Source organism: Acomys minous (assembly GCF_964271855.1).
Source record: "Acomys minous genome assembly, chromosome: 15".
Taxonomy (NCBI): domain Eukaryota; kingdom Metazoa; phylum Chordata; class Mammalia; order Rodentia; family Muridae; genus Acomys; species Acomys minous.
Window position 1 is genome coordinate 72,955,739 of NC_140497.1, and position 14,097 is coordinate 72,969,835.

Sequence of the window (14,097 nt, forward strand, 5' to 3'; positions counted from 1 at the left end):
AGGCCAAGCCAGAGCTACTCGGTGAGACCCTGTCTTGAAAAAAATATGCAATGGATAATGAGTATGAACATGAAGCTTTTGAATATTATCTTTCATTTTTGTTCTAAGAATCTATCACAGAATAGCAATGAAGATGTGTATGGTTCATATAGTGACTCCAGGCACTTGTTAGTGCATCCACCATCCAAGGCTGCATTCCTGGCCTCGCTCTTCCCTTCCAGCTCCCACTGCTGTTTACCCTTCCTACAGCTGCAGAAGTTTCGTTCCTTCCTATAATAGTTATATGTTAAGTAAGGTAAAGCCGGGGGAAGTGTTAAAAGGGTATATTATTTTTTCATGGAAACTTTGATCAAATGACACCAAGTCTGCCTTTATTTTCAACGTTTCGTTTTTTTGTCTCGCTCTCACCAGGTGTCATTCTGAGCCCCGTGTTTTGAGGCACATGTTCTCAGAGACTGTCCAGCCAGGTTTTGGGTAATTCTGGTACCTAGGATTAGGATTTCTGTTTTACTGATAAAGAAATGAGCTTGTGAGGCTTTGGGTGGACTTTGAGGAAGGGTAGGTCCTAGGATTGGGAGCTAGAGATGAGAACTTGCTGTAGCCAGAAGCGTCGATGAAGTCATAGACGCATCGCCGATCCTGTGACCCCATCCACCAATTGCCCTTTGTAGACTTTCGCTTTTTTGGTCTGTTTGAAATGCATAGCATTAACATTGTTCTTACTTAGCTATTGTGAAAATTAAGTGAAATAGAAGTTTTAGTTAATAAAGTGCTAGTTACAATGTATTTCAGGTGTTACTGCTTGGCACGTAGTAGGTTAAGAAAATCAGCATGCGTAGCCACGGCAGCTGCTAGTGTTTCAGTTGTTTTTAAGTTAATGACCTATAACACACCACTCAGATGTTTACAGGACAATGCCTCAGGGTCAATGATGATTTCTTCTTTGGCTTTAATTTGAAATTTAGTTTCTTTTCCTACCAAGCTTTATTTATTTATTTGTTTGTTTTGCTTTTAAAAATCATATTTAGGCTTGTTTTGGTAAGAATTTGAATAAACTCAGCTTAAAAAGGTATGTTATGTGCTAATTTCTTGTCATATTTCAATTATGAAGTATTTATAAACTACTTTAGAAAATCTATCCCCTTTTATGTCAATTCTAGGCTACATAATACTATGCTGCAAATATTACCTTACATATTTTTGCGTATGTGATTATTTTGGATATATGCATATGCAGTAAAACATCAAAATAAACACAAATGGATGGTGGTAACTGTAGGGTTTTGTGACAGAGGAGTACCTTGGCAGATTAAGGGCCAAGGAATGCCACAGAAACCACACCATGCAACGGATCTTACACAAGAGATTATTGGGGAGAAGGACAGAGGCTGGCTTGTAGTGGGGATGAGAGAGAGAGAGGGAGAGAGAGAGAGAGAGAGAGAGAGAGAGAGAGAGAGAGAGAGAGAGAGAGAGAGGGAGGGAGAGAGACAGAGAGACAGAGAGAGACAGAGAGACAGAGAGAGACAGAGAGCGAGAAGAGAGAGAGAGAGAGAGAGAGAGACAGAGAGAGACAGAGAGAGACAGAGACAGAGACAGAGAGAGAGAGACAGAGAAGAAAGAAGAGAGGAGAGAGGAGAGGAAAGACAGGCAGAGAAGGAAAGAATGGGCTGTGATGACCACGTGGCTCATGGGGACAGTGAGCCATTTCACAGTTTGTGGCTAGTGATGATGCAGCTGCTGGCATGGTTCCTAACAGTAATGATTTTTGAGGAGAGAATTATGGGGTCAAAACTGATTACCTTAAAAACATGTTATAGTTTTTCTAATAAAACATCTCCATTTTAATGAATGCTAAAAATAGAATATATGTGGAGTTTGTTATAATGTTGCTTACAAACCAGTTAGTTAAATTTACTTTTATTATAGTGGTAGTTTTCTGCTGTTAACAATTACTGTATCCAAAAGGTAGCAAATTATACTAAAAATGATATAGAAGTTTGCCACATGGGTGGTGTTTAATTCATACACATTGAATAGGAGCATGGTGACATATATTATTAATATAATGAGCTGTAGCAAGCAGCTTACTGAATATGTGGAGTCTGTGGGAGAGTTGGTGTTTCACATGTCTTTGCCTGGCAGAGCAGTAATTGCATGCATTGTTAGCTAATGGAGATAACGAAGGAGGGTTAGCTGCTAATTTATATCTATAGAATTTGTCCTAATGACACGATGTTGAACATTTAGCACACACTGTATATTGTTTTGCCAATAAGAAGAGACTGAGAATCCCAATAATTCATTTTTATCTCAAAGACAAATATACTTTCACCAAAGCAACAACAAACAACAGCAAAAATAGCCATATTGTCATTTAGTTTAATATGTGTCTGTTCCCAGATCACCTAAAGTTTTGATAGTAAGAGCACAAAGCTCGGGTACTTTGTATGGGAAAATCTCTTAGCTAACTTGGGGCTTGAAATATTCAAGAGTGAGATGTCCCTTAATGTCTAAGTGCAAAGGTGCACTGTGCACTTGTGTGTGGTGGTGGGGGGACGGGAAGGAGTAGAGGGAGGGAACCACTCCAGCTGGGCTGTACTGTGTGAGAGAAGAATGCAAAAATGAACATGAATGAAAAAAGTGAGGGAGGGGAGAGAGAGAAAGGAGATGGAGAAATAAGGGAAGGAAGGAAGGGAGGGAAGAAGGGAGGAAGGAAGGAAGGAAGGGAGGGAGGGAGGGAGGGAGGGAGGAAGGAGCGACTGGGCCCCTGCTGCTGAGCACAGGCACTGCAGGGGCTTAGCAAGAAGTTCAGCTACCACAGTTTCTAGAAGATTCTATCCTCATAGACCCACAGTCTTGGTGGAAGTAAGTGATGCCAAGGACACAGCATGGAAGGAAGTACAGGGGTTTCTCGGCGTTCAGCCATAAGCAAATGTTCTACTTACTTATGAGAGCCCAGGCTTGGATGAAGAGACTTCAGAAGATAATAGTAGAAAGTGGCTTCTTATGAAACTTAGTAATTCCTGGGATGTTTAAGGACCATTGTGACTGTCATGAGTTTATAGGGTAATTTTTTGACATTTTTATGTCGACTCAATTTTCTTAACCAAAATATTTTATTAACAACTTATTGACCGAGCCTACAGGAATTATAACCTGATTAACCAAAACAGTAGGAAATGAGGATTAATTGACACAAAAACAAAACCTTAAGGATATCAGTCCGAGGAATGATTCTCCAGTCAGGAGCTGCAGGATTTCTTCTGCTGGAACCAGGGGTAACCAGACCCCAGAGCCTCAGCAGGAGCCGGAGCTCTGAAGCCTTCCCTCAAGTGGTTTTCTCTAGGAGCGTCTTGAAGGGCAGCGATGAATAGCCAAATCTATCCCAAGTCTCCAATCCACCCAGCTGCCAGTTCTGGGCTAATTTATATATCTCCTCCCAGAGTCTGTTCACAGGATCTTTTTCATCTGGTAGCAATTAAGCTCCTGCATGAGGTGGTTGCTCTTCTAGTGAATTAACATCACCTGTTCTCTTACTAGACCGTTCGATCCCACACTTGGGATCCTAAAGAACAGGTTTCCCTCCATCATTTTTATATGTATAAAGTGGAGCAGTTTCTCATTCTGAGAATAAAAACCAAATACCACTAACTTTTTAGCAGTGTTTTTGTTTTTAGCGTTCCCATAAGGAAGGAGGCCTGGAGAAAACCCTCTAATACCTTTAAGACCATTTTCCCATCAAGATGGCAGAGAGCCCCACCCCTAATCAAGACATTATAGCTGTCACTCCCCACCCATAGAGTTTAGAATCTAATTTTATTTCCCATTCATTTAGAGAAAGTTTCTTCCGCTTCCTTTTACTCCTTAGGAGCACACCTTACCTAAAATTGACCAATGGAGCCGCATGGCATGGGTTACATGACCTTTCTTTAACTAAAATGTTGTAGCATCATTAAGAGTGAAGGCTTAGTCTCTCTCCTCTGAAGGCTCTGCTCTTCGTCTTCAGATTCATCTTTGGGAGGCGCGTGTTCTCCAAGCACTTGGTACACAGCATCCGACATTTTCAGTCAGCCTGGCTTGCTGCTGAGCTTCATCATCTCTTTCACTCTCCTAGCCTAAGTGGAAATCCACAGGAGTTTCTGTTAACGCACTGTCTTAGTTAGGGTTTCTATTGCTGTGATGAAACACTATGATCAAAAGCAAGCTGGGGAGGGAGGGGCTTAATAGGCTTATACTTCCACATTGTGACCAGTCATTTAAGGAAGCCAGGACAGAACTCAATCAGGGGAGGAAGCCAGAGGCAGGAGCAAGCCACTGAAGGTTGCTGCTTCCTGCCCTGCTTGTCGCGGCTTGCTCAGCCTGCTTTGGTATAGACCCCAGGACCATCAGCCTAGGGGTGGTACCACCCACATTGGGCTGGGTCCTTCCCCATTAGTCTTACGGAGGCATTTTCTCCATGGAGGTTCCCTCCTTCCAGACAACTCTAACTTGTATCAAGTTGGCATAAAATTAGGCAGCACACCCAGTGTCTTTCCACTGTGAAAACTGACTCCAGCTCTGGAAATGCATATTTTTTTTGCCAGGCTGGGAGCGTTATCTCCCATCCCCAGGAGGCCGTAACTAGTAGTAGATGCTTGGGGCAGTGCAACGTGAGGGAAGTGACATGTGTGATTAAGCTCTGTCCAGTAACAGGTGGGGCCAAGCTCCCTCAGGTTTCCAAGAGAAGGGCCAAGTAGGAACAACGCCTAAGAATGCAGGAGGCATGTCAAGCATCACACCATCAGGACTGAAACTCTTAGTCCTGGTGGCCCTGAGTGGGATGGAGAAGCCATGGCCAAACTGGGACAGAGGGGATGGCAGACGTTTCGTTTCTGCTCCTCTTACCCCACTGTCTCAAACAACTCAGATTCTGTGGTGCTCTGTGTTGGCCTGGCTTCATTAACTGATAATTTTGAGGTTAGGTAGTTACTAGGAAAAAAAAAAAAAGGGACTACTCTTACCTCACTCTCGGTTGACCAATAGGAGTAGTGTCTTTACTGCCAATGTTTCTAACTTCAGCCAGCCGGTATCTAGAAAGCACGCAGTTGGAACTAGGCACTCTTATTGGACAATAGAGATGGGAAGTGACATTAAACCTGTTTAAACGAGAAAGCAAGGTTCCTGGGGCTGCTCAGTGTGGAAAGTCGCTTGCTGCCATGCCAACAACCTAAGTTCGATCACTATGACCCACGTAGTGGAAGATGAGAGCATTCCGTGGAAGCATGTTCCGCTCACATGCTGTGGTACGTGCAAGCCCCGCCTGCCCTCCCACCCGTAATATATAAACATAAATGTTAACATTTCAAAACAAGTTACGAAGCAAAATTCAAACCTTTCTCTATCCTCTTTTGCTCTCTCTGTTACTTATAACCTCAGGACACCACACATAGGCTCTCCTGTCAGCACTTGGTGCCCTGTCTCTAAGCTCTGTATACTTTTCCCAGCAGGCACTGAATTCTCAGCTACGTCACCTGCTACTTCTTCCCCACCTAATGCTGAGACATCACAGAACTGCATGCCATTCCCAACGTGCCATTCATTCCTCATGCTACTGGGAGTTCTACGTCCTGGTCCTTTAGCCTGAAACCCTTGTTCCCAGAATTAATTTCCTTTCCTTTCCTGCTTCCCAGACGTTGCTTTGCACAGCCTGCCATTGCAGGCCTTATCCTGTTGTATACTGATTCTTTCTCCCCCTTCTCCTTCATTACAAAAAGAAGTAAATTGATATAAAATTTCATCATGTAGCCCTGGTTCATCTGGAACTCTATTTGTGACCTAACCCTAACCCTAACCCTAACCCTAACCCTAACCCTAACCCTAACCCTAACCCTAACCCTAACCCTAACCCTAACCCTAACCCTAACCCTAACCCTAACCCTGACTTAGGATGGCTTTAGACCTTACAACAATTGTCCTGGCTCAGCCTTTCAAGTACTGGGATTACAGGCATGTGCCACTGTGCCCAGCCAAATGTGAACTTCTTGATGACAGCATTTTAGGCTTTGTATTTATAAAATTTAGCATAATAGTGCATAGGCAATAATAGAATTCATCCAACCAATACATCTCTAAAATACTTTATGTGCTAAACACTGGGCCAACATTGTACAAAGTAAGGCCACATATAGAAACTTAGAATATGAATTGTCATTTGTTGAGAGAAAACTTTTGTATGGAAGGAAGAAAGGAAAGAGAGAGAGAGAAGTAGTTAAGACACTTCCCCACAGATCAATTTTTCATATTTAAGATCATCAGCCTTTATGTAAAAGGCTGACTTAGCGCTCCACTACTCCAAGAGGTCAGCTCGTGTTCAGTAAGGGAGGAACAGGCCACATCAATATCAGGAAGGGAAGAGGGGCCCTCAGAACACTGTGTAGGGCAGGGGAAGTTGATGCTGACCTCATTCATTGAGAGAAGCCACTGTTTCACATCAAAACATCACAGTTCTTCTTACAGAAGAGCTACTTCCTTTGTTGATAAATATGTAAAACATAACAGTGACTAAACCAGACATGGCTGTGTCCTCCTGAGACTGCAGAGCAGTAGGGGTGTGTGTGTGTGTGTGTGTGTGTGTGTGTGTGTGTGTGTGTGTGTGTGTGTGTTTGTGTAGAGCAGAGGTCAAAAACATGAGTCTTCTCTCTCTGTTATCTTTTGAGACATCATCTCTCACTCTCCCTGAAGCTCACTAATTGGCTAGCCTGGCTGGTCCAATGAGCTACAGGGATCTTTCCATCTCTTTGCCTCACTCCCCAGGGGCTAAGATTACAGATGTGTGCCATCATGCTTATGGGTGCAGGGGACCTTAACTCAGGTCCTCATGCTCACTTGACGGGCTCTTTGCTGACTGAATGATCGTTTCCTTGGCTCTAAAATCACTTTTAATATTTACATACTGAGACTGTATTTAAACTAAAAATTCAATCTTCATAGTTCAATGGCAATATAGTAGACAATATATATGTATAATATACAATGAGAAATATAAGGTAAAAGGAAAAAGAAAGGCTGGACTAAGACTTCTACTAAAAGTATAGGCATCATGAAATTTTTATGGTTATATGCTCACTGTCAAGCATACTACTTTTTATTTATTGGAGCCAAGTGTGTGTTTACTGAATTTACTTCATTGAATCTAAATCCTTATGACTGGGTCATTAGTTTCATCTTTAAAACTTGTCAGCTGGAAAAAAGGAGTAGTTACCCAAATAAGTATCTGTAAGATTAAAAATAAAAACATGTTCTGGAAAAAAAATAAAATGTTTTTCTAACACTAGAACACAATTTTTCTTAAGGGTTCTTATAAATGGAAAACTATATAATGGATTCAGTAGTATGTACGACATGCTTTTCAAGTTAAGACAATGAGTCCATTTAATAGGACCATTTCTCTAATCACTTAAGTGCAGATTAAAGCAACTACTCATGCTTTTAGTGTTCATTATACATTTCTGCTCACTCTGTTTTTAGGCTGTTCCCTCTTTCATCTTCCTACCCAGTGTTCTTAATCCCATCTGGCTTCAGCACCATCAAGGTGCCTTTAAAAATATGGCTTCCCAATGCCAACACTCGACAATTTGAGATGAGAACCCAGGAGCCTACACAAAGCATCACTATTTCTAGAAAGCACGGAGGAATATTTGTGGTTGGATTTGAGAGTGACTTTTCAAAAACACTAACTTAGACGCATACTTAGATGTTTATCCAGACCCATCCCCTATGTGATCCTTTGTAGCCCCACAACTCCAAATACCAGCTGTGCTGTAGACTTATGCAGCCACTCAACAGTTTCATGGGCATGTCTCAGTAAACACTTCACACTCCATTTATGAGCACTTATTTCTGATTTCTCTCCCATTGACTTCCCCTTGGGTCCTCTGAGGATGCATGTGGTAAAGATTTACTCTCTAAGCAGGGTGGGGCATATTATCTCCAATATGGGAAGCCTTGAGGTCATTGGTTGTGTGCTCTCAAGGAGAATTGTGGAACCTTAGTCTTCTCTTCTTGTTTTGCTTCTGGCTATAAGGTAAATAAATGATTCTATGTTAGCACAGCTTCCACCACACACCCAAGGCAAGGGAGCCATCTAAAGATGGGCTGAAACTTCTAAACTTATGAGTCCAAAGATTTTCTCACAAGTGTTCGTTACAGTAATACAAAACTACTTACTATCTTAGTAAGGGCCACCATGAGTTCACTAGAAGCTGTCTGTCCTTGACTTTTCTCTCCCAAATCACTTATTTAATTCACCAGCACATTGGGTAAAATACTCTTGTGATGTCACTGCCTCAATTAATATACCTAATAAGACAGCTCTTATTTGTCACTGGAAATATTACAATACGTACGAACTGATTTCTCTGCACTTACCTTAATCCCATCTTTATGCAATGGCAACTAAGATGTATATTTGCTCAGAAGGGTGGGTACCAGGAATCATATGAAAGTGCTCTTCAGCAGGAGTCAGAGGTCTGAATGCCTCTGCTTTTAACCCCTTTGGTTCGTGTTTCTTTTACTAACATCACCAGGGCTACCAAATAACCTGCCAAGAGTCTTGCCATGGTTTTGTTACCATCGGAGTCATTGAACTCTGGTCAGGCAATTCCAAATGTGACTTTGGTGTATCTGCCATGAGCATCTCTAGCCAAACTTAGAGCATCAAATTAACTTGATACTATTGAAGAGGAAGTGATGTGACTATGGATAATTTTTTTGTGAAGATTGAAGTTCAGATTTTATTTATTTTGCATGGACCTTCACAGTGTGTGTGTGTGTGTGTGTGTGTGTGTGTGTGTGTGTGTGTGTGTGTGTGCATGTGCGTAGCTCACTATGGTGCTAGCTATCTCTCAATTCCTTGCTGAATCATCATTATGATAGAATGGGAAATTTAGACTCTGATTTTTATTCTATTTTGGTTTTCTGTAGGAATGTGAGAGACTCTTCTTTGAACGAGAGACCACTGGGTGGTTGGATAGCCTAGGTGCAAAGGGATCCTTCTGAATAGGCAGCTGAGCTAAGAAGTGAGTGAGTGCTCCATAGTCAGCTCTTTGGGGTAGATGATTGTTGAACAATAGTGAATGAAATATAAAGTAAAACAAAGGGAAACTTGGCCTTTTATGGCAAGTATCTGAGAACAGGGTAGAACCACTGATAGACTAAGGAAGACCAGAGGCTGACAAGTGATTTTCAGGTGTTTCTTCTTTTTAGATTTTTTTTTTTACTAGTTTCTTTCATGCTTTCAGTAGCAATTTTAGAATCTATTAGATGTTCTCCTCCAGAAGAAAAGTAGTAGATAAGAGCTGTATACTTTTTACAACAGACACAAGGGAAAGTAATTTTTGAGAGAACATTTTGGTGTGTATCTCAGGCTAGCTTTAAACTCGTTATATAGCCTAAGGAGGCCCCAAGCTCTTTATATAGCCTTAAATGGCCTCAGTTTGGAAACCCCTGGCTACCCTGAGTGCTGGATTCCTGCCCACTACCTTACCCCACTTGTTTTGTGTTTTTCACTTTTCCTTGGGACAAGGTTTGTCTACGTAGTCCCGGCTGTCCTGGAACTCACTATGTGAGAACTCAAAGATCCTCCTGCATCTGCCTCCAAAACCCTGGAATTAAAGGCTCATGCTACCACACCATGCCATTTAATGCTATTTAATACTGAATTTCTCTTTCCATTACCCTTTATAGGTGACTTAAAATTTTCCATTCATTTTATGGTAAATTATTGACATACTTCCTATTCTGTTTGTTTTTTATTTGTTTGTTTGTTTTACTTTTAATCTTTTCTGCCTATTTTTTTCATATTTAAGGTTTCTACTATCTCAATAATTATGACATATACTAGATTGGATTCTCTATTTTTGTGTACTATCTATTAATGCTATAAATGAATTGATAAAATGTTCCTACTGTTTCTGGTTTCAGATTTTATTTCTCACTTGATATTAATCAATAAAGCTCACTTTTCAGAAAATTTGTATTTTGAAATATATGCCTGTGTTCTTGGCTATTTAGCTTTTAAAACAACTTGTTGATTCCCATTATATATGAGCAACCAGCAGGCTTCTCCTTTCCTTCTCATCTCCTTTTGTATATTGTACTCTTTCTACATAATCTAAGCAAATAGCAGTTACACTTGTCTATGGCTGAGCCAGATTTGGGTAATCTGTGGAGGGCAGAGAGCATCTCTTTATGCACAGAAGGACATGTTAGCAGACGACGGTGGTGCTGAAATCATCTTCGATAAGGAATTCACTCCAACAGCAACGTTAATCACAAGATCCGCCATGAGCTAAACAAACCCTTTGGGTCCCACCTCTTCACACTGTTGCCATGGCAGTTAAATTTCAGCATGACTTAGGAAACACGACTTAGCCATGGTTGTCTATCAGCTTGATCTTCACATGTTTCCAAAGTCTTGTTTTTGTAATAAAGCATGTCACATCTCCCCAGTAGTCCTTTGGATAGTTTCTCAAAGCCAAGCATATGTGTGCACGAGATCCTTTCATCATGAACTATATTCACAGAGGTCTTGAATTTTCAAAATTGTTCACAATTCTCAATCTTTTAAAAAATTAATTAATTTATTCACTTTGCATCCCGATTGTAGCCCCCTTCCTTCCCTCCTCCCTGTCTCACCCTACCTCCCTCTTCTCCCTCTCCCCTCCCCTACTTCTCAGAAAACAGGAGACCCCCTTCCATCCACCCACCCCAGCTCATCAAGTCGCATCAGGACTTAGCACATACTCTTCCCCTGTGGCCTGGAAAGCCCAGCCTTGCCATGGAGAGTGATAAAAATATTAGGCAACAGAATCCTTGTCAGAGACAGCCCTTGCTTCCTGTTCCCTGCTCCCTGCTCCCCACTGTTCCCCTTACTAGGGGACCCACACGAAGCCTGGGCTGCCCATCTGCTACATTTGTGTAAGGGGCCTAAGTAAGTCTATGCATGGTCCTTGGTTGGTGCGTGAATCTCCTCAAGTCCCTCAGGGCCCTGGTTAGTTGGCTGTGTTGGCCTTGTCACCTCCACGTCCTCCTATTCTTCCCCACCACTTTTCCACTAGATTCCCTATCATTCACTCAATCTTTGGCTGTGAATCTCAGCATCTGTTCCAATTATTTGCCTGTAAATTTTATGGTTTCCTTATTTTTTAATAGCTGAGTAGTATTCCATTGTGTAAATGTACCACAGTTTCTTCATCCATTCTTCAGTTGAGGGACATTTAGGTTGCTTCTGGCAATTCTGGCTATTACGAATAAAGCTGCTATGAACATAGTTGAGCAAGTGTCCTTGTTGTATGGTAGAGCATCTGTATGCCCAGGAGTGGTGTAGCTGGGTCTTGAGATAGAGCCGTTCCCAATTTTCTGAGAAAGTACCAAGCCAGATTGATTTCGAAAGTGGTTCTACAAGTTTCCACTCCCACCAGCAATGGAGGAGTGTTCCCCTTTCTCCACACCCTTGCCAGCTCACTCCGAAACTCCAACATCTGTGTTTCTCCAGTGATAAGAGGCATCCAAGGAGCTAGTATCACACAGTTTCAGGCACCCAGGACAGGACAGCTCCTAGGTCCAAAGACATACATGGTTCTAGGTTCTTGGTGCCTTCTGCCTACTTGAACATGAATCCTGAGTTCCAGAAACACATGGCCCCAGCATCTGCACCCCAGACTCCTCCCACCTCCCCATGGACAGCTTCTGGATATCAGGAACAAGGTCCCAGCCCCTGGTCCTCAGTTCTACCTTCCCCCAGTGGAGACTGGCTGGACAACAGGAGCATACAGGGTCTTGTTTCAAGATGGTGGAGCCCAGTGGATTCTGAGTACCAGGAGCACATCTACAGCACATCACAGGACGATACAAGTTGGAAACCCACAGCCTATTTTCCTATCTATAGACCCAACTGTTTACACAACCAGTAGAGAAGAGCTGTAAGCTACATGAGGAGATCCAGCCCCCAGCACATGACCTAGGGCTCCCTCCCCACATGCCCAAGAAGTCCAGCCAACTTCAAAAACAGCAAATGCCAGGGACAACCAGATGGCTAAAGGCCAATGTAAGAACATAATCAACAAAACCCAGGGCAATATGGCAGCAAGCTCAGGATATCCTAACACAGCTAAAACACAGGAAAACGACCTTAAATCTATGCTTATTAAGATGATAGAGGCCTTTAAAGAGGAAATGAATAAATCACTTTTAAAAATACAGGAAAACATAATCAAACGGGTGAAGGAAATGAATACAACAGTTCAAGTCCTGAAAATGGAAACAGAATCAATAAAGAAAACACAATTCGAGGAAATCCTGGAGATAGAAAATTTAGGGAAGAGAACAGGAACCACAGAGGTAAGCATCACCAACAGAATACAAGAGATGGAAGAGAATCTCGGGTGCAGAAGACACAACTGAAGAAACTGATCTGTCAAAGAAAATATTAAATCGAAAAAATTCCTGTCACAAAACACCCAAGAAGTTAAGGCCACCTTGAAAAGACACAACTCTTAACCTTAATTTGACTGATTGGTTGGAAATTCTTTGCATTCCAATTTCTATATATGAGTCTTTCTGGGATTTTTCTCTATCTTTATGGGGGATGGGTGGGGGATTGATTATAAAAATCTGAAGTTTTGCCTGCTTGATTATAGGACTTTTCTCCTTGTCTTTAAAATCAAGAATCATCATTATTTGTCAATTTTGACCATTATAGATCAGTTTGGTTGGATTCAAGCTGCTTCCTGATGGCTTTTATTACTTTAAGTCCTAACTTTAAAAAAAAATGTTATAGTGTTTGTGCATAATGTTCAAGTTTTCACAACAAATTTTTGTTGTTTGTTAATATATCAGTAAAAATTAGCTACAACACATTTTGCTTTCACATTTGTCTAATTCTTTTTTTTTTTTGAGACAAGGTTTCTCTGTGTAGCCTTGGCTGTTCTGGAGTTGCTTTGTAGACCACCAGGCTGGCCTCGAACTCACAGCAATCCACTTGCCTCTGCCTCTCAAGTGCTGGGATTAAAGGCTTGCACTACCATGCCCAGCATCTTAATTTTTTTTTAAAATCTCTGCTACTTTTGAAATATTTTCTTTTATTTGCTTTAAAACTTTTCATACAGTAAATCTTACTGCTTTGGTGCAGGGCTCCATTGACCTGGGTAAACGCAGAGACGTTATGGCTAGGTTAGTCACCACTGGGATCCTTAGATTCATCACCTCCCCCAAATTACCTCAGACTTGTCCTTTGTGGGGATGTTTATGGATGCTTCACCAAATTCTTCTTATTTATTACTCATCATTGGATGGATGGAGTTTTGTAGACCATCTATTTGCATGACATTTCTGCTGGTTGCTAGGGTGGAGGTGCTGCCTGGCCTTCCACTCCTGTTACAGCTTCCCTGGCGCTCGCATTGGGACTATTTCTCCATGTCATCCTGTGTGTTAGTTCACTGTCATCCTGTCATCCACAGTGTTTTTTGGAGGTGAGCCCATCACCTTTAGGAAGTGTATCGATGGCTGTTTTCAAAGGTCTGCCACTGCTGCCAAGTGTTTCCTTCCTGGATTTATATCTGTGTGACATCTACTACCTGCCATTCTGGTGACTTGTACAATCTGTGGATTCTGTAGGAGAAATATGGTTTTTCATTTATCTAAAGCCAAGACTGTAGTTTTGTGACTGTTGCCAGCTAGGAAGGAAAGAAGGACTTGGCATCTTTCAGGAGCAGGGATGAGAAATCAAGTCTTTCGCAGCTATTCTTTTGGGGAGTCCCTCCCTGGCCTGCTTCTCCTTACCATATTTGCCCCATGTTTTCTTCCCAGGCCCATGTTTACACCTTGAGATGGCACAGCGGCTTGCTTCCCTTCCTCATTAATGTGTAACCCACTCAAGTGTTCATACCGAGGCTCCCTGCTCTGTTCTTATCCTCTTTGCTTTCCCTAAACACAGCCCCCAGCTAATCTGCTGTATCCCGCCATACCAGTTTTGCTTGAAACATCATTTTCTCCTTTTCCAGAATTGTTATACTCATGCTTGGGGACATTAACAGACACCTTGTCTCCCTTAGGAGCTCT

The 14,097-nt window shown here is 41.9% G+C and overlaps 1 protein-coding gene across 4 annotated transcripts in view; it reads left to right on the top strand.

Annotated features, from left to right (window-relative positions):
- MTHFD2L (methylenetetrahydrofolate dehydrogenase (NADP+ dependent) 2 like) overlaps positions 1 to 14,097 on the top strand; it is a 96,772-nt gene that overhangs the window by 29,993 nt on the left and 52,682 nt on the right. The window lies entirely within an intron of this gene.